General features: G+C 41.7%; 1 protein-coding gene across 4 annotated transcripts in view; it reads right to left on the reverse strand.

Annotated features, from left to right (window-relative positions):
- Positions 1 to 25205, reverse strand: part of LOC6507824 (serine-rich adhesin for platelets) — a 105246-nt gene that overhangs the window by 24983 nt on the left and 55058 nt on the right. The gene's annotated exons all lie outside the window — the stretch shown is intronic.

Below are 25205 nucleotides of genomic sequence, written 5' to 3' on the forward strand. Positions count from 1 at the left end.
GTGGATTTCCTCTCTCCGCAGAGTATCGATGGCACTAAAGCGGAATATTATCGCTATTTATAAGATACTCGCCACGATCCACCATTTTGATGGCCAACAAATGGCGGCACTGCTGATCCCCTATCGGGGCTAATTCAGCTCAAAATGCCGCTCAGCAATATTTGATCATAATATTTAATGATATTGAATCCCCTGCCGGGTTACGAGAGTTTCTTCCAGCTCCGCTCCGGTGGATCCACCTCCTCGCTACTCGATTCGCTGTGCATGTGAAAATTATATGCATTATTAGATATTATTTCAGGCGATCGAGAAATGCTGGCCGCCAAAGCAAAAACTTGCCACATGCAACCAGATTTCTTGCTGCCTCTTCTTGCATACGATACATTGCAACTAACTAACGGTAAGTTGCAACAAAAGACAGAGGAAGACAAAACAAACATGTGTAAGCCGCTGCTAAGCAGCCTGACGATCTCTTCGCGATCTCTTCCCCACTATACCCCCAAGGTGTCTATCGGCCCAGGAGCCTACTATCCGCCAGTCTGCCTCGCTACTTGCTCCTCGCCCCACCGATCGACGATCTCCTTTAAAGTTGCCCAGCAAGATTTTGAACCTGTCGTCGTCATGACTTGGCCAAAGTCAAGTTAGAAGAAATGGCAGCAGCACCAGCAGCAGCAAAAAAAAACAGCGTCCAACACGTGATTTAGTTCCTGTCGCTGCTGCGGGAACTTGTTGTCCCCAAGACACACACACACCAGACACACCAGCACACACACAGCAGGAGCACCCCATGCCCCTTTTTCTGATCTATCCACTGCCATACTGGATGGTGTTTTATGCATACTAGTACTAGGTTGCGGACTGGAACACTAAGAGAAATAGTTACTACAACTAACTGACTAATTAAACAGTCATCAAGAGCTAAATTAACTTAAAATACATCTCATAGATTGTCTTACATTTTATTATAATTTTTAATGTAGAATCTTTGAGATCTTTAAAATAATACCCCTTTAGCCCAGTGCATTATATTTTAGCCTCTACCTCCTGTTGGCCATGGCTTAGCGTGCCTTATCTTTGGCTTAAATAAATTTAACGCTCGTGTATTTCTTTTCAACGCTTCAGCCATGCGAAGCCAAGCAGAGCCAAGCGAAGCCGGGCCACCCCTGCCCCCTCATAAATCGAAATCGGCGGCGACACACTGCCCAAATGTCCTCAGTTGCCACACATTGCGGCCATATTGCCGCCATGCGGCCATGCCGGCCATGGTGCATCTGAATCTGAATCCAAATCGGCATCGGCATGCATCTGCAACAGAGCTCGGTGGAAAACCCTGTTTGGGATTTGTTTGCATCTTGTATCGGGTTTGCTTTCCTGAATTTATGGCCACATTAATAAAATTTACAGCTAATAAAATATGCATCGGGGTCCGCTCACCCACAACTTGCGACTAAATAAAAAAGTCATCTTTGCCAAAGAAACATAAATAAAATAAAAAACGAGCTTGGAAAGTTTGTTAAACTCTTTACAACTTTGCTTCACTTTTACCTATTCAAATGGCATTGCTTTATTGACTCTTATTGGACTTCCGTTTTATTTATTTTCATTTTTATTTGGCTGCTTTTCATCCGGCTCAATATTTTCATTATTCGTCGAGTATTTGGCTTGGCACTTGAGATATTTTTGAAGATTTTATTATGGATCTGCTTTTTTTTTTTGGCAATTGAAAGTTATTGGAGTGAAGTCTAGGGGAGGGCTAAGCGGAAATTAAAGTTTGAAGGAGCAGAGGATTTTTTTTAAGGACAAAGACTAATTGTTTAAATAATTAAATAATTCATTCTACATCCAAATACCTTCAATAAACTTGACAAAAATAGAAAAACTCAAGCAGCCAACAAACAGAAAACGCTCATCACCCTCTGACTCTGGCAACTTTCTATATATCTTTTATTTTTCTGTATCTTCGTGGCCTCTCCTACCCGGCTGTTTGAATAAAAATTGCGCAATATTATTTAACAACAGATACAATAGCGACCGCAGAAGATGCTGCAACAATGCAATTGATTTTCTCTCTTCTCAAAAAAGAGAAGCTTCGGCAAACAATTACAACGGTACTTGAAGAATCTGAAAGAGTCGAGGGAGATGGCAATAACAAAAAAAAAAAAAAGATTCCTCAAGCGAAGCAAACAAAATGCTTAACAAAGGTCACAACATTGACATTGAACAAGTAATAATGGGGAGAGATGGTGCTTCAGGAGGGGAAGACTTGTGTGGAGAATTGCTGAAAGAAGAGGCTCGAATGGGAGAAGAATTGCTGCGGAAGAGAGAGAGGGATATGTGCACCTTTTCCTTAAACTTTTCGTTAAATGTTGTTTAATATGAAATTACAAGAAAAAGATCTTTTCATGTTTGACAATCGTTATCCCCTCGAGAGTTCCTCATCCTTTTAAGCCCCGTTTACCGTTGTTCGGGCCATCAACGAGAGAGACGGCTATTGGGGATAAGAAAGAGATGGCTCAATTGAGGGAGGCAGCAACGTTTAAATTTAAATTATACGATGACAAACAAAAAGAATTTCGGGATGTGTGAAAAGTTCAGCTGAAGAGAAGCTTTTCTTTCCTGCTCACCTCACAAATCAATCATTTTCTGTCAGAATTTTTCTTTGCGTCACACATAATTACACTGTAATTGATATTTTTCTTTGGTCCACCCCAGCTCATCCCCCGTCTCTTTCATCGCCGCTACAACCTTCTCTTTCTGGCTTACTTTCTTCTGGGCTGGAAGGCGTCGCTGGTTTTCAAAAGAAATCAAAATTTGTAACGCCTTTTGATGGGTGCGTTTGTGGTGTTTGCCGCCTTTGTAAGGTTAAAGGGGGAGTTTGGGGTTTTGGGGTTTGTGGGCACTTAGTTTGCATAGAGAATTCTTCGGGCTTCGCTTCTTCGGGCTACGTGTACCGTTAAGTGATTGTTCGAGGGTGTTTGGAGTCAATCTTGGAAACGCTTTTCGTCAGTTTATGTCAAATATTTGATGGAAGAATCGGAAAATCGATTCTTGGAGGGGGACTGGGAGCTGGAGCGGGAGCTGGAGCGGGAGCGGGAGTTTTTCCATAAAAACGAACAACCGTTATGACATTTGAGTAGGGAATAAGGGGAAAACCCGATTCAATTGAATCTGTTTGAAGGGGATTGTACGATTCTGGGTAACCCACGGTGTGATTAAAGGAAATGTAACGTAGAAAGTTCTAGAATAACTTCAGCTATGCACTCATTTTTGAATGCAATGTCTCTTAAACAAAACTATTATTTATTTATCAACTTGCCGCATCATTTCCATCCGGCTTAGCTGACCAGAAACCATTCTAAACGATTTTATCCCTAAGACAAAAGTTTGTCGCATCGTCGAAAGACACAAATCATTTCCTGCTCACAGTTCTAACACAAAGTTACAAAATAAGCCCCTCTTTTTTGAGAATTATAAACAAAGCTCGATGCAATCCATTTTCCCATGCTGCCGGGGCGACCAGTCCCCACCAACCGAAGGTCGTGACTAACTCCCACAAAATAAGCAACGAAAACACCGGGAAAAGCTCATTTTAATGATCTATCATTTCCAAATGATGTCCATTCCGGAGGTGTTAAAGATGCCTCAGAGACAGCTCATCGGGAGATTCTTGGGGAAAACTTTCACTTTCTTGGGGATAAGTGATGGATCGTGGGAGGGTTTTGTACTTCTTACTAGACTGGAGTTTATTTTTATTTAAAGTTTTATTATTATTTATTGATTGCTAAGCAAATGTTTTTGTAACAAAATCTATTTATGACCCACTTAGCTTTTAAGGAAACAAAGCCCATGTCAAAAGTGTCTGCGAAATTAATTTTGATTCAGTTTTCAAGTAGCACAATCTGATTCAATATCAAAGCTCTCCAAACGCATTCCACAACTATAAATAGTTTTGACATTTTGCCACCAGAAACATGATACAAAAAATGGCAAACGAATAATAACGATTTCGAATAACTTCAAGGCTGATGTCAAGCGATTCAAAACTCAAGTTAATTTATAAAAAATATTTATCAATAAGAAAAATTAACTTAAACTTTGAAGCTGTCATGTGTGGCGGGGTGTCATTAACCCTCTAGTGCTGGCTGCTGCCTGCTGGCTACTAGTTGGCCAAATGTCACCCTGACAGTTGCAAATTGTCAACTGTTCCTATCGAGCTAATTACAAAACTAACATTTTGACATTTAAGTTTGACAGCTGGCCTGGAACTGGGGGAATTGGTTTCGAAATCGGGAACGGATGGCTTTGAGCGGGGGACCCTTTTTTGGGCTATATCAGTAACTGCTTTGCTGGGAAAAAAATAAGAAAAATATCTGCCCGTTTCCTCCGGTTTGTTTATTTTCCTGGCTACTGGATCCAGTTTCCCCCGACGCTTCCACCCCACTCGCCCCTCAAGTGTTGACAGTTTTTCTTGTTTTGTAATTTTCTATAATGAATGCATTTTTTTTTCTTCTACCAATTTTTCCCGCTGCTTTTGTTTGTCATGCTGTTAGAACCAAATCGATCTGGGTTCGACTTATTGAATTATTTGCTTGGTCATGTTTAAGGCGTATCCCGGCTAACAAATTGAGTCTAATGATGGATAACACGCCGAACTGACCACTGACATGGGAGGGGGTTTGGTTCGGTAATTTTTGAATAACTCTTACAGAATTACAAAATACAGAACTCTCATACTTTTGGAAACAATTTTCAAGATATTTTCGTTTCCTCTTATTGTGGCTCTGGTGGTCATTGACTCCAAAAGGGGAAACATGAAGAGAAAATGTCAACAAAGTGTTTGGGAAAAGTTTAGAAGATCAGTCATATCCAGCATTCATTTCCTAGCACTTTCAATTAAATCCTCGGATATGCCAAATCCCAGACTTCCACTGGCGACTCCTACTCTAATCAAAGACAATTAAAATCAATTAAAACGAATGCAAACAAACAAACAAGCCGTCCGTCAGTTTGTGCCCCTAAGCTCCATCCCTGAATGCCACTGCCCCTGGGTGGCTGTCAAATTAGTGGCGCGCCTCGCTTGACATTTCTATTATGTCAGTCAGTGAGTCAATTGTGCAAAGTGCAACTCTGTCCGCCGAAGGGGCGAAGTTTTCGCAATTAAAAATTCTAAACAGGCAGATAGAGCTACCACCAGAGACCCTCTCTCCTTGCCCAGAGTCTTTGTGGCAGAAAGAGTGAATGACCAGCTGAAGAAGCGCCAGACCAAAAAGGGAATCGAGGCGTCACCGCAACGAATTCAGGCGTAGTTTAATCTGCCAGATACAGTAGCTGCTGAGATACTCCTCCTGCCCCACCGCCCATCTTCATAGCATTCTCTCCTCCATCCTCCTCTTATTTAGCCACACACTTGGGCTTTAATGTGCGGTAATTATGAAAAGTAAACGTACAAAGTGAGGAGGCAGCTGGCCGCTTGGAGTAATCGCTGGCCTTCGAATTAGTCGCGGTTTGCAACTCGGCTTCAAGAACCAGCCAATACAGCAACCTCAGGATAGGTTGGGGATACTTGGGGAAGAGTGTTGTATCTGATCCTAAACAAAACTCATTCTGCTGCATATTCTATATAGACAAGTATATTATTTTTTATACTCCTGGTTCGTTTCCCTGTCATACATAAATAATTCCGTATGTCAGTGGTCTGACAGGAGCGCATAGCCAGTAACAGAGGGAGAAAAACAGAGAACTCTGGTGTGACTTTTCTGACAGCTGCCCCACAAGTGGGTTGGGGGGCACGGCACTGTTTGCTTTTTGCATAAATGCATAAAAATTGTTTGCCATTGTTTGGCATGCACTTTTCTTCACTGCTCTTTTTAGTTTTTGGTCCGAGACTGGGTTCCGCTGGAGCTGTCAAAATATTGAGCTGTCTCGCTTCTTTCGGGGGATATTTCTATAGAATTGCAACGGTCAGTATTTATTTTATGTGGTCGAGTTCTGGTTTGGAAGTGTTTTATAGTTCGGACAGGACATGTCTTTGAAATCGAAAAAATCGAAATAGCAACCATGGCAGGAGGGAGTTGTTTTTCTAACATTCAAAGTGGAAGTAAGCAAGGATACTGCCAATTCCAACATATCACATTTCAATTCAAAATAATAGATAGATTCGCTCAAGCAGATAGCCCCAAACCGACTGAAGCGGCATTCAGTCATCCAATCATCCTTTGACACTATCTTCTGCACAATCTCGACTCGAAACAGGAACACAATTGTGCGCACACATTCCGACAATCTATCTAGCCATCTATCTAGCCAGCCATCCATCTATCTATCTATCTATTTATCCATCCAGTGTTGTTTGTACTTCTCACAACATTTTCTGAAATCACAGCAAACACACAAAGGATGGTGCAAGTGATTCAATCATCGGTGAATGCAATCTCGGTGCGGGAGGGCAAAGGTCGCCGGAAAATCAAGTGAAGAGTGAGCCAGCGAGCAAACAACTCAACTTTATGCAAATATTTACTCCTCCAGTTGGACTGGACCAAAGTCAAACCAGCGGGGGAAAAAATGGGAAAAATGTCAATGGAAAATTTGATCGACTCTTACCTATTTTTCTACCCCCACTCCTCCCCTATTTTTTTCAGTTTATTTAGTACCTTTGACCGCTCAAACGACGCCGCCTTTGCCATGTCCCCCACTTTTTTTCCCAGTTCCCTTCATGAGCTCTAATTTCCCGGCAATTGCAGCACCCACCCACTCCCACTCCCACTCCCGTTCCCAAAAAAAAAAGTTTTTATGATTTAAAGGTTTTCGTTCCGTATCTTTATGCTGAATCTGTATCTGTATCTGAATCCGTATCTATGCCTTCATATCCGTTTTTATAACCCATTTCCCTCTCTCGGCCACTTCAATGACATTTTAATTGCTTTATTGCCGCGTCTCTCTCTTTTCTTCCCCTTTCTCCTTCTGACCCAGAGCTGTGTCGTGTGCCATTGCCGCCGTACACTTACACTTATGTCGGACGCGTTACGTCACTTGCGTAATTGCAGTTATTTCTTGCGGTGTCTTTCCTTTTAAAACGAGGTCAACATTGTTTTGGGCCTTTACCGTTTTTGTTGTTTTTTTTTTTTGGTGGCAAAGGTTGTGGGGAAATTTTCCATCCACAGCTCTTGTTATTTTCAAATTATCGGTCACCTTTTGTCGGCAGCCTGTCACACTCATAAATCAGATAAAAAATCCAAAACACCAGCGCCCACGCAAAATTTTTATAAAATAAACGGAACAACATTTAATAAAAATTAAATAATAAACTATTAAAAAATAATTCTCTAAGGATCTTAATTGCCTACATTCGAGAAAATATAACTTTGACCTTAAATAAATATTTTTAATATTAGTATCTTATTTAAAAATAAACTGAAACTTACGCCAATTGTTACTAATATTTTGGAGTATAAATATATTTGAATATTTTTAAATATTCATCATATTATTCACTTGTTTTTGTTACTTTCTGAACGTGTTTTGAAATTCCTTTCGCGAGATGCAATCGCTTCCTATTGTGCACTGGCGAATTCCTTAGATTCTTGGGGCTAAAGTGAAAATTCTCACATCACCGAAAGGAAAACACACGCGAATCAGAGCAGCGGCGGTGGCAGTGGCGACGACTGAGGCAGAGACTGGTGGGGGCAGCGCAGTCGACGTGTGCTAGCGCGGAGCTGCAGCGACGGAATGAAATGGCAGCAACAATTTTCGGAGCGATGAAGCCGCGAAGATCGCAACGCTAGATCTGCAGGTAACTGCAGGTAAATATTCGGAGATGGAGCGACCCAGAGAGAGAGCTGTGGCAAGAAGCCGGTTAGCCGGCTTAAACCCGCAAGCGTAGAGAGTCAGCGGAAGAGAGAGAAAACACCACGAGCCAAGCCGCGATCAAAATGTTGAGAACAGGTGAGGCGAGGAACATGTTGCTGGGTGGAGTTGTTGCTGAGGGCAGTAAATGTTGCAGCAACATGTTGGTTGGGGCTTACGATTCTCAAAAAAGTAAATATTTTGAAATAAAATATTAGACAATTGTTTAATTGATAATTATTCATAAATATTATATAAATATCTCAGCCACATCTCATACTCTCAAAGAAAATTGCTTCACTTCAAAATAATTGCAATGGAGTGGCACATTTGTCATTTGTTTGTCAGAAAGAACCTCTCCGGCAATGAAACTGCTAATTAGAAGCTAAGAACTGTGATAATTAAACGCAAGAACCGTTGTACGAGTATTACCTGCTAATCATAAATTAGAGGGCTATGATTTCCCTATTTCTGGCATTCTGACAGGCTTCCGGGTGGAAAAGATGCAAAGAGCCAAAAGTGCAGTGCGAAAATTCCAAGCATCCTACATATTATTCCATTTTCCGTTTCAGCTGCATTTCCCACACTCAGAAGCCGACTAATAATCGCAAAAATATGAACAATCTTAATAATGCCTCGCGACTGGCGGCTAATGAGAGCACACCAGCAGCCCCCCTCCTTGCCACATTGCAGTCTCTTCACAGGCCTGAGAAGATTTTGAATTGTTTCATAAAATGCAGAAGCTGCAGTAATTGTGTCAGGCAAAAATGACAGACACTGCAGATCGAGAGGAAAAAAATGAAAATAAAAATAAAAAGCGAGGAGATGCAGCAGCAGATCGAAATGAAGACATTTTGCTGGAACTGCTGGAGGAGGCACTGCCTGCCTGCCGGATCCAAATGCTAGCCCCCGACCGTTCAGGTTATATGCTAATACGCGGCCAAAAGGATCTGGGTAATGTAATTTATGCTTGGCTTATTGGCAGCTTCTTCGCCTCGTCGGTTCGTTGGTTCGTCGGCTTGTCCGTTTGTCCATTGATTTGCATAAATTTCATATGCAACATGTGGCCATCGAGTGGGCGCAGCTGCTCTCGAAAAGGAAATACTCAAAAATAGACATCACAAACCGAGAAAATTATGGAAGGAGGCTGGGAGTTGGGGGCTGTGATGCTGAGCAGTAGGAAACAAACGTATGTCAGAGAAATTTCGACCCAGTTCAAGGTACAAGCCAATTCTACACTGGAATAAATAAATATATTCTAAAGGATATACCTCTAAAGCAAATGAAATCTTAAGCCTAAAAAGAGAGGCAAAAGCCATATTTTCACGGTGCTCTGGATATAGTTTGCTTTTATTTTTTTTGGCAACATCATCGATTATGATCAAAAGGCAGGCATCGATCGTTCGATCGATCAAAGCAGGTCACAATTGAAAGTAAAAAGCGATCCACAGACACACAGCTCCCATCCACTGAACAAAAAAGCGTCTCGGAACAGGATAAAAGGAGAGGGGTGCCGACATCAGTCGGACATTCTGACCCAATTTCGCTTTTTAATGGGGTGCCAAAGGCCGCATCTCCCCCTCTGCATCTCCAGTCCAGTCTCCAGTCTCCAGTCTCCAGTCTCCCGTCTTTCTTCTGCTTATTTTTAGGAAGCGCGATCGCATTGCGATTGAAAGCGATCCATCTTTATTATGATTACTCTCTGGCGATTTTCACGCTCAATTAATGTTTATGACAAGTGATTGTGTCGCCGCGATAACTCACTATAAAAGCCAGATAGATGGATGGTCCGGCGAATCGGACCGAGATGGAGAAACCTTTGGACTCTCACCAGAACAAGATCTCGATCGATCGATCGTCGGTCCGTCCGTCCGTCCCACGGAATGGGTATCGTTTAAATCACGCTCGAAATCATTTGAATGAGAATGTGGCCGCTAGAAAGTTGGCAACTGTGATTTTTTTCTCGCGATTCCCATTCCCGATTTGAATTTATGTTCATCGCCGATATTTGACATGTGAAAATCAAAGCTTGATTGATGCCACAACCAAGTGCAGGCTCCGATTTTCCTCGACTAGAGGCTCTAGGCTTTACATTGAAATCGCAATTGGAAATTCGCCCATCGCATTTGCTCGAAAATATCCATTTTTTCGTTCAGTCGGCTGGAGTGGCTAGGTGTTTGGTGTGTGGGACTCTAGGCGGAAATCGGCTTAGCGCGTGCGGGAAATTAAACTAGATTCCATCAGGTTGCAGTTGCAAGAAAAAGAGGTGGTTGTAATGGGGGAAATTGGTGTAAGTGAAGATGGTTTCAATGGCTGGTAAAAGAGGGATTTTTTAAGAGAATTTTTTTTAACAACAATTGATCTAATTAACCTTGTTTTACTGCGATGTGGAGGGATGTAAGGCCCTTGAAATATTCTTTAAAATCGTAAAGCCCTCTTACGCTTTCCCTCTTAATCCAGTTGATAGCCAAATATTCACCCACTGCCATTTGGTCAAAACCGCAAATTACAGTTTGACAAAAATAGAGCAGACTCTCTCCCAATATTTGCTTAAAATTCATAGTTAATAGTTAAATAGTTTATTCATATTTAATTTCTTTTTAATGCATTCTTTTTGGTTTAATTTTAAAATAAATATTCATAAACTATTTCCCCAAGTGTAGGCATGTATATTTTGCGCTTTTCGGCTTCGCCCACCCACACGGAATCTAAAACCGCAGCTAAAGCAGAAGTGTTTTTCGCCTGTCCGGGTCGTCCGTCGGATGTCCGTCCCCTGTCCGTTGTCCGTTGTCCGCTGGCTGCTAGCCCGACTGGCGGAATGTGCAACAGTTGGCAGCAGTTTGCCGGTTGGTCATGACACGGCAATGGGTAAGTGAAAGCAGGTTAAATGCAAATAAATGCTATGGATCGGGGAGCAAAAGGAGCTGGTCTGGGGGTTACTTGAAAATGTACTTTACACAAAAATTTCTGAATATCTCGGCTGTGGTCTCCACCACCGAAAATTCCTTAATTTGATTACACTTGATTACAATAATTATTCCGAAAGGGTTAATGATGCAGTCAAGTACGGGTAATGGCTTTAAAATAATATTGTTTAAGGAGAACATCACTCTTTCTGCACTCGAGATTTATTTTAAATCTATTTCACACAAATCCTGCGAAAATCGACAGTAAATGGTAACTGGTTTATTTACGATCCTGGCCATAAAACCCACTGCTCGACTGTGACAAATTGCCAGTGATATCGGCATGAATGAGCAGCAGGACGGTTCCCTGACCTTCCCACATCCTGCAGAACCACTTAGTCCTTTAGCTTCCACCTACCTGTCTCTGTTCCTGTTTCCCGATTTCTTTCCCATTTTCCCTCCGCAGGAACGAAGGAAAAACACTTAAACTGCGTCGCGACTTGCTAATGAGTTTGTCGCAGGACGAGGGCAGCGTAACAGGATGCGTAAATGAGCAGGACGAAGTGGTGTGGTGTGGTGAGGGGAAAAGGGACACAGGACTGAATGGATGTGAAAGTGTTTGAAGATTTATGATATGAGGCAACACCCCAGCAACCAGCAACCAGCAACCTGCCACCCAGCAACCTGCAACCTGCAACAGTTGCAATTAGCTCTCGGGTAAAAAGTGAAATGTTCTCAACGAAGTGCGGACAAGTAGGTGAGGGGCAACAACAACAAGGAAACTGCATAAAGCAGGCCACTTGATAAATGGCAAGACAAAGGGATGGAGGTGGAGATGAAAAAATGTGCCCGATGAAAATAAAACACTTTAACGCTTTGGCTTCATAAATCACATGATGAGGACTCCAACGACAACATGGGGACACGATGATCACTCAACTGAAGAACAAGCCCGGAAAGAGACGGAGTACTGCGAGTAGAAAGAGACGGGACAGACACTTGACTGTCACAACAACAGCGGCCAAATATGAGTAACTGCCATATAATAATGTTTGCCAAAAAAAAAAATGAAACTCAGCCTCTTCATTAATCACAAGTGGAATGAGAGGGGGGAAAGTGAAAAGGGGAAAGTAAAGGTACAACACTGAGGAAAAAAACTATAGAGATTGCATTTATTCCTATCTCTTCTTCCACATTTAAAGCACACCTTTTCTCTCAGTGCCAGGAGACAGAGAAAGGAGAAGGAGAAGAAAGGTTCTCCTTGCAGCTGCAGGAAACGGGGTCAGGAAGTCCGTCAAGTGTCGCAGGAGGCCCTCCTCGGCTCTGCTCTTATTTGGCCTGGCCAAATGGCTCAATGAACTGTAATTTGAGTCCTCGTGTCTGGAAATTTGCCAGGTCCCTCCACCCCACTATTTTCTCTCCTTATGGCCCGGAGGTGTTCAGCAGATCGCATGCAAAAAATGGAAACGCAACAACGCGCACGACACCATTGATCAAAAGTGGACATCATTAAGGCCCTCCATACCCTTTAATAAATATTTAATATTTTTAATAACTTAAGAAACCCACTAAAAAAATACAATAAAAACTATAATGGAATATATTTTATGACTGTTAATTATGCATAATGGTTAACCCTAAAACAATACCCCTTGAGAAAGAGTATAAGTCCACAAAACATGCATTTAATTCATTGAGAAACCAGAAGATTTTAACCAGGCGGAGAAAAGGATGGCCAAACAGGCAATTTCGAGCGGAGGCAGTAGAGACAGAAAGTTCTGTGTGTTCGTGTGGGTGCGTGTGTAATTTAAGACTTTCTCGCTTAGGTAGGTGTGTGCTTCGCATGTCTTGTTATTTGTTGGTTCGGAAAAGTCTGCCACATACGGGGAGGGGGCATATCGAAGAGGGGGCGTGGCCACCAACTGCCACCAGCTGGCCTGACATGGGTTCTTGACCAAAAATCGCCAGAAAGCTTTTGCAGCTGGGGTTCTGGGGTCTCGTCTTACCAAAATTTTAATAGGTGGTCGCACCTCCTGCAACAAATTGGGGTTTCAGTAAGGTCAAGAATGAGCAGGTTGTTTGAAGATGGAAAACAAGAATATTAAATAAAGAGAGGAAGCGTTAATGTATTCGAATGACCCAAGAAATTAGTCAAAGGATTTAAGGTTGAGTTTCGGATAAGCTTTCTATTACATTTTATATCAAATTAAAACCATAAATCAACACTTTTTTAAACCCAATAGACCAATAGATTCAATTAATCCCATCAAAGTATCGTTAACAACGTTGAACAACTATTGGTCTTCCGGTGTAATCCATTTAACAATTTTTTCGTGCTACCCGAAATAGCCAGAAAAAACTCCGAAAAAAACTGGAAAATACATACATCTGTGGGAAAACCGTTGGGAAAATTCGCAGCCTGTTCAAGCCTCTGCTCAGTGGAAATGGAAAACACAATTAGATGACCTAATAAATATGCGCACACGTGACGCCGGAACACTGACAGATGAAAAGCGTGTGTGACAGAGCGAGAGAGGTTGGAAAATGGCCAGAGAGAGATGGGGAGAAAAGAGGTAAGAAAACTATTTTCGGTTAATAGGAAAATTTGGCTGGGAATTACCTTGACTCCCTGTGTCGTGACTTCGGAATGGAATGGTTTACTGTTGGATATAATGTGGGTTGCCCAGGGATTTGCGAATAGCCCTGACACTCTCGGCCAGGGACCTCGGTGTTGTCTCTCCTCATTGTTTTGGACCGCCTTTTATTGGTCCATTGGACCATTGGACCGACTGGAAGTCGAGCGTGACTGAAACTAAGCGGCCACCAAATGTTTTCGTCATGGGAAAGTGTCGCTCGCAGGAGCGATCTTGGCCAAGAATCATATTCGTTATGCCAGAAGGGTAACGAAAGTTAAGTGATTGATAGGAAAAAGGGGTTTCCCTTTTCGAGAGAAACCCAATGAAGGGTTAAATGAACCACGATCTGATCCATTAGCACCCACAGCCCACTGTTGACCGACCACCCAAGATACCCACACACATTCTCCCCCCCCATTTTGGGCCTAAAACTCCCACCAACTGTGTGATTCTCACTCTCTCTAATTGGCCCACTTAATGGCGACAGACGGAGGAGCACAAAAATTTTAGTCTTGTCGAAAGTCAACGGGATACGCGGCTCGACTCGGCGGCATGTAAAGTAAAAGTTTCATTTCAATAATTCTGCTTGTAGAATAATTACCCCGGACGGCAAAAGACAAGACACCCACATGTGGGCTTAGTGTTGGCCGCAATTTAATTAGAAAACAAGACGCAGAACGATTAATGGGCACCACCGAGTGCATTTCGAAAGGAAGAGTTGCACTCTCTACAGAAAGACAAAAAATTGGAGGAAAAAAAAAAAGAAAAAATGAGCCAGGAGAAATGCCAAAACCACATGCGGTTCGGCAATAACAGTAAAAAAGTGTAACATATATTTATCAACCGAAAAGCGACAGCCGAGCAACCAAAAGAGCTACAAAATAAAAATAAAACCCAGAAAGCTCACAAGGAAGTCCAAATTGTAGGGGCAAGGGGCGGCCTGGCGGCCTGTTGGGGGGAATGTGGGTCAGCCGCAGTCTGGCCTGTCCAAACACAAACAAAAAAAATAATAATAAAACTGAAAAAAAAAAATAAAGAGCAAGCCCGAAACGAAACCGAACTCAACACGCTTCAACATTTTCGATGATGATAAATGAGGCAGATGAACGGCAACGATAAAAAGACACCGCGGAAAGGAAACACACAGGCACAAAACGGCGGAGAGAACCAGAAAAGAGCAGCCAGGCTGGCCAGGCTGGCCAGGCTGCCAGCAAAAAGCGCAGCATTGGCAGCACAAAAAGGAGTTAAGTCTGCTGGCGAGGACCGTCCGACGGACAACGGAGGAGATTGTATTGTACAATGAGTCTAAATGCGATTTTAAATGGCAGTTGATAAGCACTGAATGGGCTGATCGGCCAAACGGTTTCAACTTTCAATTGCCGAGAGGAGATCAACAAATAAGGAAGTCCAAGGCTCATGAATAAAGGCTTTCAGAAAATTATGTGCTGAAGGATAATAGCCACCGATGGACCAACAATTTATTAACTATTTATTTGTGAGGCCTTTCTCTAAATCCCCGTATTTATTGAGCCACTTTTAACACCACCCTCGCCTTAAGAAGCATTTTATCATCGGCTAATAAAAAGCCTCGGCCATAAATTCCCCAAGCTCTGAGCTTCAACAAAAGGAAGCGCCATAGTCAGAAAAAAAATAAAACAGCTACAAACTGCAAGAAAAAAGAATTTAGAGCAGATTGCTTATCAGAATCGTCGAAAAAAAAAAAACGAAAAGTTTCGCACAGACGACGGAATAAGCCTAGTTTTGGAGGCATTGGCCCCGAGTTGGCCCCGCTGATTGTGTCAGAATGATTACGAGCGGAACTCCGGCCTGTAGCCTCTACTCCTCCCCCTTGCAGTCTCCCTTGTGGCGTGTGAAAGCGCGAATTCTGATTACAAGTCCCCCCCAGTGGAAAAGCGGAAGGCGGGGAAGCAACTGACTAGCTGTGGTAATTTATAGACTAAGCCGGACAGACAAATGTCCCTCTGAACCGTATATAGTGGTGGCCAAAAAAAAGTTTATGGTAAAATAGAATATATATCCAAGCTTTTAATATAATTTTCTGAATAACTTCTGAAAGATTAATATGACAAAGATTCACGCTTTTCAACGCTTATAGCCAAACTAGCTGCTTTCCATTTTTGTTCCCCCGCCATCACTGCTAAGCCTCCATTTAATTCGCTCAGCACTTGGCGCACTTTTCATTTTCACTTCCCAGCGTTTTATGTGTTGCTGTTTTTGTTTCTGCAAACGCTTTTTTCGCTCATGATAAATTTGCGTGGTTTGTCCTGCGGCTAACTGCAAATTATGGTTCTTAAATTCAGTGTGCCAAATGTTTCGGCTCCACAACGACTGGCTGTGGCGGCTGGGGAGCTATGGCTATGATAATGTTTGGCAAACACGAAAATGAAAACGGCCATAAAAACGGTTTCGTAGGCATTTTCCGCTTGCCATTTTTACTTGCAGGACTTAACGGAAACAAATTGCTGCACCAATTGCTACAGAGCTACAAGTCCAAAGCAATGAATAATATTGGCAAACATGTTTATTTAATTTCAGATTTCATAAGCCATATCCTATAGAAACCATAAAAATAAATACTACCTTTCCCCAAAGTCCCCCCACAAGTGACAATCTGTGGGCCGACATTCTGCCCTTTCCAAAATCCTTTCGCCTAATTGTTTTTCCCGTTTTTGATGTGCTCACGGTATAATCGAGAGCCAAATCTGGGCCCCAAAATGATGCTTCACAAATTGAACTGTGAAAAGCATAGCCACGCCCCCATCGTGGCCGCCCACTTGACACAACGCCATTCGAAATGGGCCATTAAAACGGAGCGAGCGAACCAAAGCGAGAAAAACCAAAAAAACTGAAAAAGACAGAGCAATAAAAACCAACATAGCCGATGGTGCGCCCACTAAGCAAGCACAGAGAATATCCAGCATGGACCAATATTTATTTATCATACATTTTCCAACTAACTTGGCCACGAATCGGGATGGAAAAAGGCCCAGCCAAGCAAGTCCTTGCAATGGGAAATGGGAAAACCTTTCACTTGACTTTTTCGACTGTCCGAGAAGACAAAACCCATGCTGAAATACATACACGTTTGATATTTATTTGTGCTTGTATTAATAGCAGCGTGTTTATAACTTAATAATGGCTCAATAAAATACCAAATCCGAAATTCGAAGCCAGCAGAAACAGTCGGCTGCAGGCGGAGGCAGAGTCTTTCTTCTGACAAGTAGCTCCTCGCAGTTTTCCTTTCTCGAATTTTTTCTTCGTCACGAAACTGGGAGTGTTAAGTTTGAAGAACAATTATAAATAATTGTTTTATTCGCTCAACTATCCATTTTTATTTCACAAAATTTTTTTTTAAATTTTAAATAGTAAGCAAATAAATAGTTTGCATTTTATTTTGATGAATAAAAATGCCGTTTTAGTTGGTAAACACTGTGCCAGTTGTCCCATACGGTAGCCAATTGAAGTCGCTCTCTTTTTCTGCCAGCTTCCCCCCTTTTTGTTTTCCACGGACATCTTAAACGTGAGCGTTTTCAAAGAGCGGGAGCCAGGCGGGGACGGGCGGGATGTGGGCTGGCCACGGTTTAGAAAGGCTAATGGGGAGTTTAGCCAGTTGTTTTTGCCTTTTTGCAGCGTTTTTTTCATAGCAAGTTAATCAAATGAATTATTATTACAATAAATAAGCATATTTTGACAGACGGTTGTTAGCGAAATGGCATATCAACTGCTCCGGGTCCGCGGCGGCAGGGTATGGCGGGATTAGAGCCAATTGAGATACCTGTCAGTGTTGGTGGAAATTGAAATGTTGTTTTAAATTAAAGTCCACGTCCCGAGGCTAATCAATTGCCGTTTAACTGTCCAAGTCTGGCCATCTAAGCGTGGTGGGAATTTCAAAGCTAATAAAGCTTGAATAAACGCTCCTTAAAATATAATTTCAAGTCGTTATCCCAGCATTTTAATATTTTAGTGATGCAACCACAGGATTTTAGTATCATTTTTCAAAACCATCCCCTCATTTCTCATATTTTCCGCCGATTAGATCCTGCGGAACTTGGCTATATTGTTTCCCTCTCCACGCCCAGCAGCCGCTTTCCACATCCATTAGGCCTTAATCTTTGACTTTCTAATGCAGCTAGTCTTGCACATCATTACAAGCCCGAGTGGGCGTGGCACGGGGCGGGCCAGTGGGAGGCCGAGGAGTGGCAGTAGCAGGAGTGGGCGTCGGAGGACCAAGAGAGAAGCTTCCTGCTTCCCAGCCCACGGACGAATTTATTGTTATTTGTTCGCGGCGGTCGACTACTGTCCATAATTTCTCAACAAATCGTCGCTAAGCTGTCACGCTAATCTTTTTCACCCCCCCAGGCCCCCAAGCGGGGAAAAATTTGCATATTTGCATATGGAGCTCGGTGTTTTGAATATCGCTTTGAATTCGGGATTTAAAATGGGCTTTGGGTTGGGCTGGGCTCGGCTTCTTTGTGGTCAGTGAAGCGCAGAAAAAAACCAAACAGAAATCAAAACACACCTAAGAAAACGATTGTGGGAAATTTGCCGTTTGGCGATGAAAATCTCACACATTCGATAAAAGTGTTTACAGCGCGTTTCATAAATATAAAGGGTTGAGAAAACTATTGGTATTTTAACATATACTTTTCTCCAAATAATATTATATTTTGGTCCATATATACTAATCCTAGAGGAAAAGTACATAGATCCCATGCATTCTTAAAAAATGTCTTAAATAGCCTTCGCTGGGGACCATACAGTGGCTCCAAGCACTTTTCTTGATTTTCGAAGGGGATTCTCCAAATTTGATGCAGATTGATGGAGAATCCATCTACAAATCGTTTAAGGTATTCCGTTCAAGAATCGAATAAGAATTGACAAAGATATAGCCTTCGCGGGGCCAAATAGTGGATCCATTCGCTTTTCTTGATTTTCGAAGGGGACCCTCCAAAAAATTTGATGAAAAATCTAAAAAATATTTTGTTCTCAGATTTTGATGCAGATTGGTGGGGAATCGATTTAAAAATCGTTTAAGGTATTCCGCTCAAGAATCGGGTGAGAATTGACAAAGATATAGCCTTCGCGGGGGCCATAAAGTGGCTCCTTGCACTTTTCTTGATTTTCGAAGGAGACCCTCCAGAAAATTTGATGAAAAATCTAAAAAATATTTTATTTTCAGATTTTGATGCAGATTGATGGGAAATCGATCTACAAATCGATTAAGGTATACCGCTTAAGGATCGGATGATTATTAGCAAAGATATGGCCTTCGCTGGGGGCCAAATAGGGCTCCATGGGCTCCGTTTTCTTGATTTTCGAAGGGGACCCTCCAGAAAATTTGATGAAAAATCTAAAAAATATTTTTTTTCCAGATTTTGATGCAGATTGGTGTAGAATCGATCTACAAATCGTTTAAGGTATACCGCTTAAGGATCGGATGATTATTAGCAAAGATATGGCCTTCCCTGGGGGCCAAATAGTGGCTCCATGCACTTTTCTTGATTTTCGAAGGGGTCCCTCCAGAAAATTTTATGAAAAATGTAAAAAATATTTTGTTTCCATATTTTGATTTAGATTGATAGGGAATTGATCTACGAATCTGAGATATGGAGCTTTCAAAAGTTTTCCAAATGTTGAATGAATTTATACATTTTATTGCAGGTGAGGATATTGAAATGAACTTTGCACTATGCGATTGCATTTATTCCATAATTTAAGTTGACAGCACAGTGATTTTGTGAAACGCACCTTTTTCCGATTGTTTATGCAATTTGCTTATTAACAAGTTGCCAAATGGTTTTGCCACATTTGGCTAATGCCACTTATTGGCTTTAGGTTAGGTCTTTTCGTTTTCTTGTTTTAGCTTGCGTTTTCTTATATTTTTTCATATTTCCAATTGGATGTCAGCGTGGGCTGTCGTCACGCCCACAATCTCAGTAGCAGCCGCTGCAATTTGACAGCAGAATCGTACAGCAGCTGAGGCAATGGGAAACTGGAACTTTGCTTCGGCTGCTGTTGCTGTTGCTGGACTGCATCCAAAATGGGAGCCCACTGCGACCCGCGACTTGACTCACTTCTGGTTTCTCCACATGTGATTCAAATGCCAGCCTTTCATGTCGATTCTAATTGTTTTATGGAGGTTACTAGGTGAGGTCTTGGACGAACACGAAACCAATTAATACCACTAATTACCGCAACCGAGGCATATCCCATCCGATCGCCGAATCCCTGTCCACCTCCAAGCAGATCATCCGAAATTCGGATGACAGATGAGTTCTCGGACCACGACGCAAAAGTTCACGAGTTGAAAACAAACATAAATCTTGATGGCGCCATCTACGGGTGGGAATTGGCGTTTTGAAAATTTGAGTAGACCAGTCGGAGATCGATTGGCAGTTGTTAATGTACATTTTTTACGATGCTAATCTCTTGTGAAGGTGAACTTTTATGGTTCTAAGCGGAAACCCTAGACAGCTTTTATGGTAAAAATATTTTATGATGGCTTACACGAGTTTTGAGTTTCAAATACTGGATATCCTCGGGGAAAGTGTAAACTAAACCCCATCTATCCAATCTATTAATAATCATATTTTACTCACTTGGCTTAGACTAGTCTCCCAAAAATAACCAAAAGATGAATTTCACACGTACCTGAAATGAGACGGAAAGTAAATATGTCATTAAAACGTATTTCTTAAGACTTAAATTTTGAAAAAATAAAACTGAGAGTGCTTCTGATTCATCTTTGATCGCGGGATAATTGCTAAATAAATAAATAAATAAATGTGTGAAAAGGGAAGCAGCGATCAACACATGCAAATGAGCGAAGAGAGATGACGTTGTTTACATTTCAATTGTATAAGGTTGATGGGCCCGAGGGCTGAACAAATCGCGCATGCTCAGGGCCCGAAAAATGCGGGTCAATAAATGAGCAACAACAAAAGATGTTGCGAAAATTATGCAACCATCTCTTATTTTTTTATATTTTTTTTTTTGCCCGGTTGGCCTCCAGATTGTTGGCCAGAATCGAAGAGGCAACCGAGGCGGATCAGCGGAGCTGTTCATTAATTTCATAAACGCAAAAAGAAATGCAACAATGAAACCGAAACCTATACTTAAAAATAGTTGCCTTCGATACACGAGCCCCTCTCATCTTGAGATCTCCATCTACCGGCTTCATAGACAAAAGGCATTTGGCACTCCTCGAGTTGGATAAAAGGGGTGGATTATGGCAGGGGAGAGTAGGAGGAAGGGTTTCTGGCCTTGGCCAAGGCGTGTGTGATTATGGCCTAATGGTGGATAGCCTGTTGGCATGCCAGCAACTCCAGATAATAACAACCAAAACAGCAACATGGGCCTCGACAACACTCGAAAAACACTATCTGAAGACGCGCCTTAAAGCCACCTTGAATTATATCTCTCCTTTTAAAAAAAGAAAGAAACAATATCTTTTTTGAATCTTCTATATTTAGGAATGTCGACGAGCTCTTTAAAAATATATTTTCAAGTGTAGTAATGCAAGTTCGTTGTTTGTTGGTGGCTGCGGTTTCTGCCGCGTTTGAAGCAGCGCGTAAAAAATGGCAAATAATTTTTGCTCTGTGGCTGATTAGTTGAATGCCCAGTCCCAGTCGATGGGATGATGATGATATGGGTGGGGTACTAGGGAGTACGGTGGTAGAGCGAGATAAGATGGGAAAGAGAGGAATGATTGTAGTGCACTTTTCAAAAAATATTATGCATCTTTAGTTGATTTGTGTTGAAACAAAGAAATTTTCGAAATATTTTTAAATATTACAAAGTTCATAATTTCCACGTTTCGTATACGTAATGCCTAAAATTTAAAGCAAGAATACCATAAACATATTCGAATAACACATAAGTAATCTAAAATCTATATTAAAAATTCGAAATTTTAAGCTTTTAAAATAATTTATTTTTTGTGGAAACATGTTGTATACGTAATATTTTATTACGTATGCGTACTGTGTTCATTATAAAATTGAATCTAAATGAAGCGGAAAGGATAAAAATGTCTTAAACATTAAGTAAATATAAACATAACATTTCCAAAATAATATTGACAAATCGGCATTGACAACGTGTTGTATACGTAATTTTACGTGCATATTACGTATACGTAGACTTTGAATGTTTTGATTTACCAGAAAATCATTATATGATTAATAATGTAAACTGTTAACCATTTTAAGTATAAAGATGAACCATTCCTATAAAAATCATAAGCTTTGTGCTTTTTTGGGCAACGGGTTGTATACGTAATGAATATTACGTTTACGAAATCTTTTTATAAAAAGTTTAAAATTTTTTGTTTTTTTTTTTAGATAGTGCGTTTTTATAAAGCAAAATAAGTTATTGGACCTAGACTATTTGGCTAACGTTTTTTATTACGTATAAATAATATAAATAACGTAAAAATAACAAATCATTTTTTAATTGATTACACTTCTAGATTGAAATATTATTCACACTTGAAAAAGAATGATATTTTTAGTTGCTTATATCTTAATTTGTTACTTTCCTGACAGCAGTTCTCATAACCTATAGATCTTGATCTTGTGCATTATAGAACACTAAAAGCTTTTTAAAAATAGCTCTGCACTCATAACTCAGTTGCCGTATCTTGGCCAAGATCGATTACTTTGGCTCACAGATCTGCAGTCAGACAAATACAAACGTTTCCACATTCATTTCGATTCTTGCAGGTTTTGTTCTTTTCTTTTATTTTCTTTCCCATTTCGGTTTTGTGTTTTGTGGTGGGCGTTCTCCTTTGTCCATTGCAGATCACCTCCACTACTCCACTCCACGCTATGCCACTCCATCCCCCGGCCCTGCGACGCTGACAAATTGTTGGGCATATCGGTTTTAGAGTTTTCTGTTCTATTCTTTTGTCCATGTGTAACAAATGAGTTTGCTGCCAAAGCCAAAGCAAAGTCCAAGAAAATCGAGAAAAAGTTGAGAAAAAATCACGCCCAAATGTCCGGAGTCCGGACATTGTCCATACACAGGCCTGCGTTTTACAAGAGTGTGTTAGTGTGTGTGTGTGTGTGTGTATGTGGTGCACTCAAGGTCGTTTCATTACTCAGCGGCGTCCTTGGATAATTACACACACGAGAAAGAGACCCCAAGACCATGGCAATAATAACCCAGAAGACCGACAGGGGGGACAGGGGCTCTTAAGCTTTTACCGCAGCTTCGTTTTTCAATTTTAGTCATCATAAAAAATGGCCAAGCATACGAAGCTGACAGAGATGGCCTGATACTGATAGAGTGAGACGGGGACAGTCCTGTTCTTCCACGCAGGCGCAGCGGCAGTCCGATCTCTCGGTCTCCTTCTGGCCAGCCATCTCGCTCGTTTCCTCCTTGGGTTCTCTGGCTTTTGCATTTTCTGCAACATTACTTCCTTTTAGGCTTCTAATCGCTGGCTGACTCAACTTTAAGTACAGTAGTTATTGGAAAGGGAAGTATATTTTTGAAATATCATTAAATATTAAATTTTTTTTTTTTGATTTTAAAGCACATAAGTTAGTTTTCTAATTCTTTAAAAATATTTATTTAAAATCTGTTTCCCCTTTATCGACTGACCACTGTGGCAGCCACAACAGCTGGAACACACGTTGGCCTGTGCATTCGTGCGAAAGTCCGTCCGCTGTCTATAGTTCTCCCCCAGAACCACTCCCCATCCCACCGATTTCAGCGGCCTGCCTATATTTTTCGCTAGCTGGCTGGCTGGCGGGCTGGTGGCTGGTCCCGGGGAACGTTTCTAGTTTTGCGTGCAGTGGATTGGAATTGTGGACCGGGCGTAGATCGCGGGGTTCAATGCACCGACCGATTCTGATTCTGCTGCCGCAGTGCCTTGCAGCAGCATCGCAGCAGCTGCGCAGTCGCGGAGTGCATTCTGCTTGCCTCAGGCATTTTATAAAATTTTTTTTTTTTCTTTCTGCCACCGCTGCTTGGTGCTCTTGGGTTCTTCTGCAACGGCTATAGCATTTTTATTTGCTTTTATCTTGAAGTGAGAGAGCTGAATGCACTAACATGAGGTGGAGTATTTGGGATCAGGGAGTGGATCAAAAATATTTAGGCCTTAAATGCGAGAGAGAATCCTAAACAACTTAAGAATTATAAGCCACAACAGTCTCCTTCTATTTGAAGTAATTTCTGCCAGTTTGGAACAAAAACCTAAAAGATCAGACGGCAGCTGTGCTACGCTTCTTTGGAGCTTGCCCTCGCCTCTTGTCTTCTGTGGGTCTTGGCCATTGTTAACGATAACAATAAAATGTGGGTGGGTTGAACTTGGACCTCTGGCTGCCCCTGCCCCTGCACCGGCCCCTTGTGCCATTCCCGTTCGCCCAGAAACCATAATTATGGGCACATGGCTATCCTCCAGACGAATTACTTTTTGAAGCAAAAAAGCTAAAACCAAAGCTAAAAATGAGAAGAGGCAGAAGAAGGCAGCCAAGAAATACCTTTAGCAATGTCAGAGAAGAAGAAAAATCAAAAGAACTCCAGAGCCAAAGTTTAAGATTATTCAAGCGGAGTAAACGCCAATGGGCAGCTGCTTTTAGAGTCGCCCCATCTCACTCTCCAGACCATCTTGCATCTCTCTTCAAAGGGTTGGGGGGAGGGGGCGGAAAAAGCAGAACAAACGGCAGTTTTGTGTCGCCGGAAGCCAGGTGAAAAAAAAGTACAGGAAGATCCAAAGTTAAAGGCATTTATTTATAGAAAGAAAACAAAGATGTAACTTTTTTCGATTTATTTGGACTTGAGCGAAGCACTTCTACAGTAATGGATTAAAAAGTATCTTAAAGATACTATACCCCCACTTCAATTAGATTGAATTGCAATGCGAAGCAATTTCCCCAAAGGAACACCTGCTGCAAGAGACTCCTCCATCAGCCACCTCCCTACCTCGCTACCAAAACCATCCTTCTCCGGCACTGAAATCTGTGGTAGCTGCGCCCTGGCCTTTCCCTTTGGCATCATTATGCCCATTTAATTATACCTTTTTGCGAGAACAACAATTTCCGAATAAATCACTCAATCAAAATAGAGAAAAGCGAATGCCAGACCGACTCAGCACATGACAGGACAGTTTCCCACAAATCGCTCACAGCAGCGAGCATAAAACAGAAAACGGCAAGCGAAGCTCCATCTCCATCTCCATCTCCAGCTCCAGCTCTAGCTCCAGCTCCAGCTCCAGACCACATAAATACATCAAATGTCAAAAAAGCGAACTTGGCCCGAAGCCTGGCTGGCTGGCTGCCTGCTAGTCGAATAGTTGGCAAGTTGGTAAGGAGTCGGAAAGTCTTTTGGGGGCTGGCCACATTAAATAGCAAATAATAAATTAATATGCCGTAAGTTAGTAATTACAAGTCGAGTCTGAGATTCTCCCTACTGGCTACTGGAAGGCCTCCTTTTTCTTCAGCATCTCTGGCCTTATCTCTGGCATCGGTTTGTCCATCTCTGTAATGTTCGGTTCAGTCTGGCGCCCCCAAGGAATCCCATTAAATGGGACTCGAGCCGAACCTCGGTTGAATGTGTTTGCTTTTGATTCAAATGGGATGGCTTTGTTTGACTTTTGTTGGAGGATGTATTAATTACATGATCTTCAATTAAATGGGAATTTGTTCACTGCTTTCTTTTGTAATAAAGCCAAGACAGCGGGAAGTATTCTCTGGAAGTACTCTTCCCATTTCCTCTAGTGTCTAGCTCTAACTCTCTTCCCAACCACTTTTCCATGGCCAGCACCTTTCACAGCGTTAATTAATTTAGCCAAAGTTCA

Source organism: Drosophila ananassae, chromosome 2R (genome assembly GCF_017639315.1).
Source record: "Drosophila ananassae strain 14024-0371.13 chromosome 2R, ASM1763931v2, whole genome shotgun sequence".
In the NCBI taxonomy this organism is placed as follows: Eukaryota; Metazoa; Arthropoda; class Insecta; order Diptera; family Drosophilidae; genus Drosophila; species Drosophila ananassae.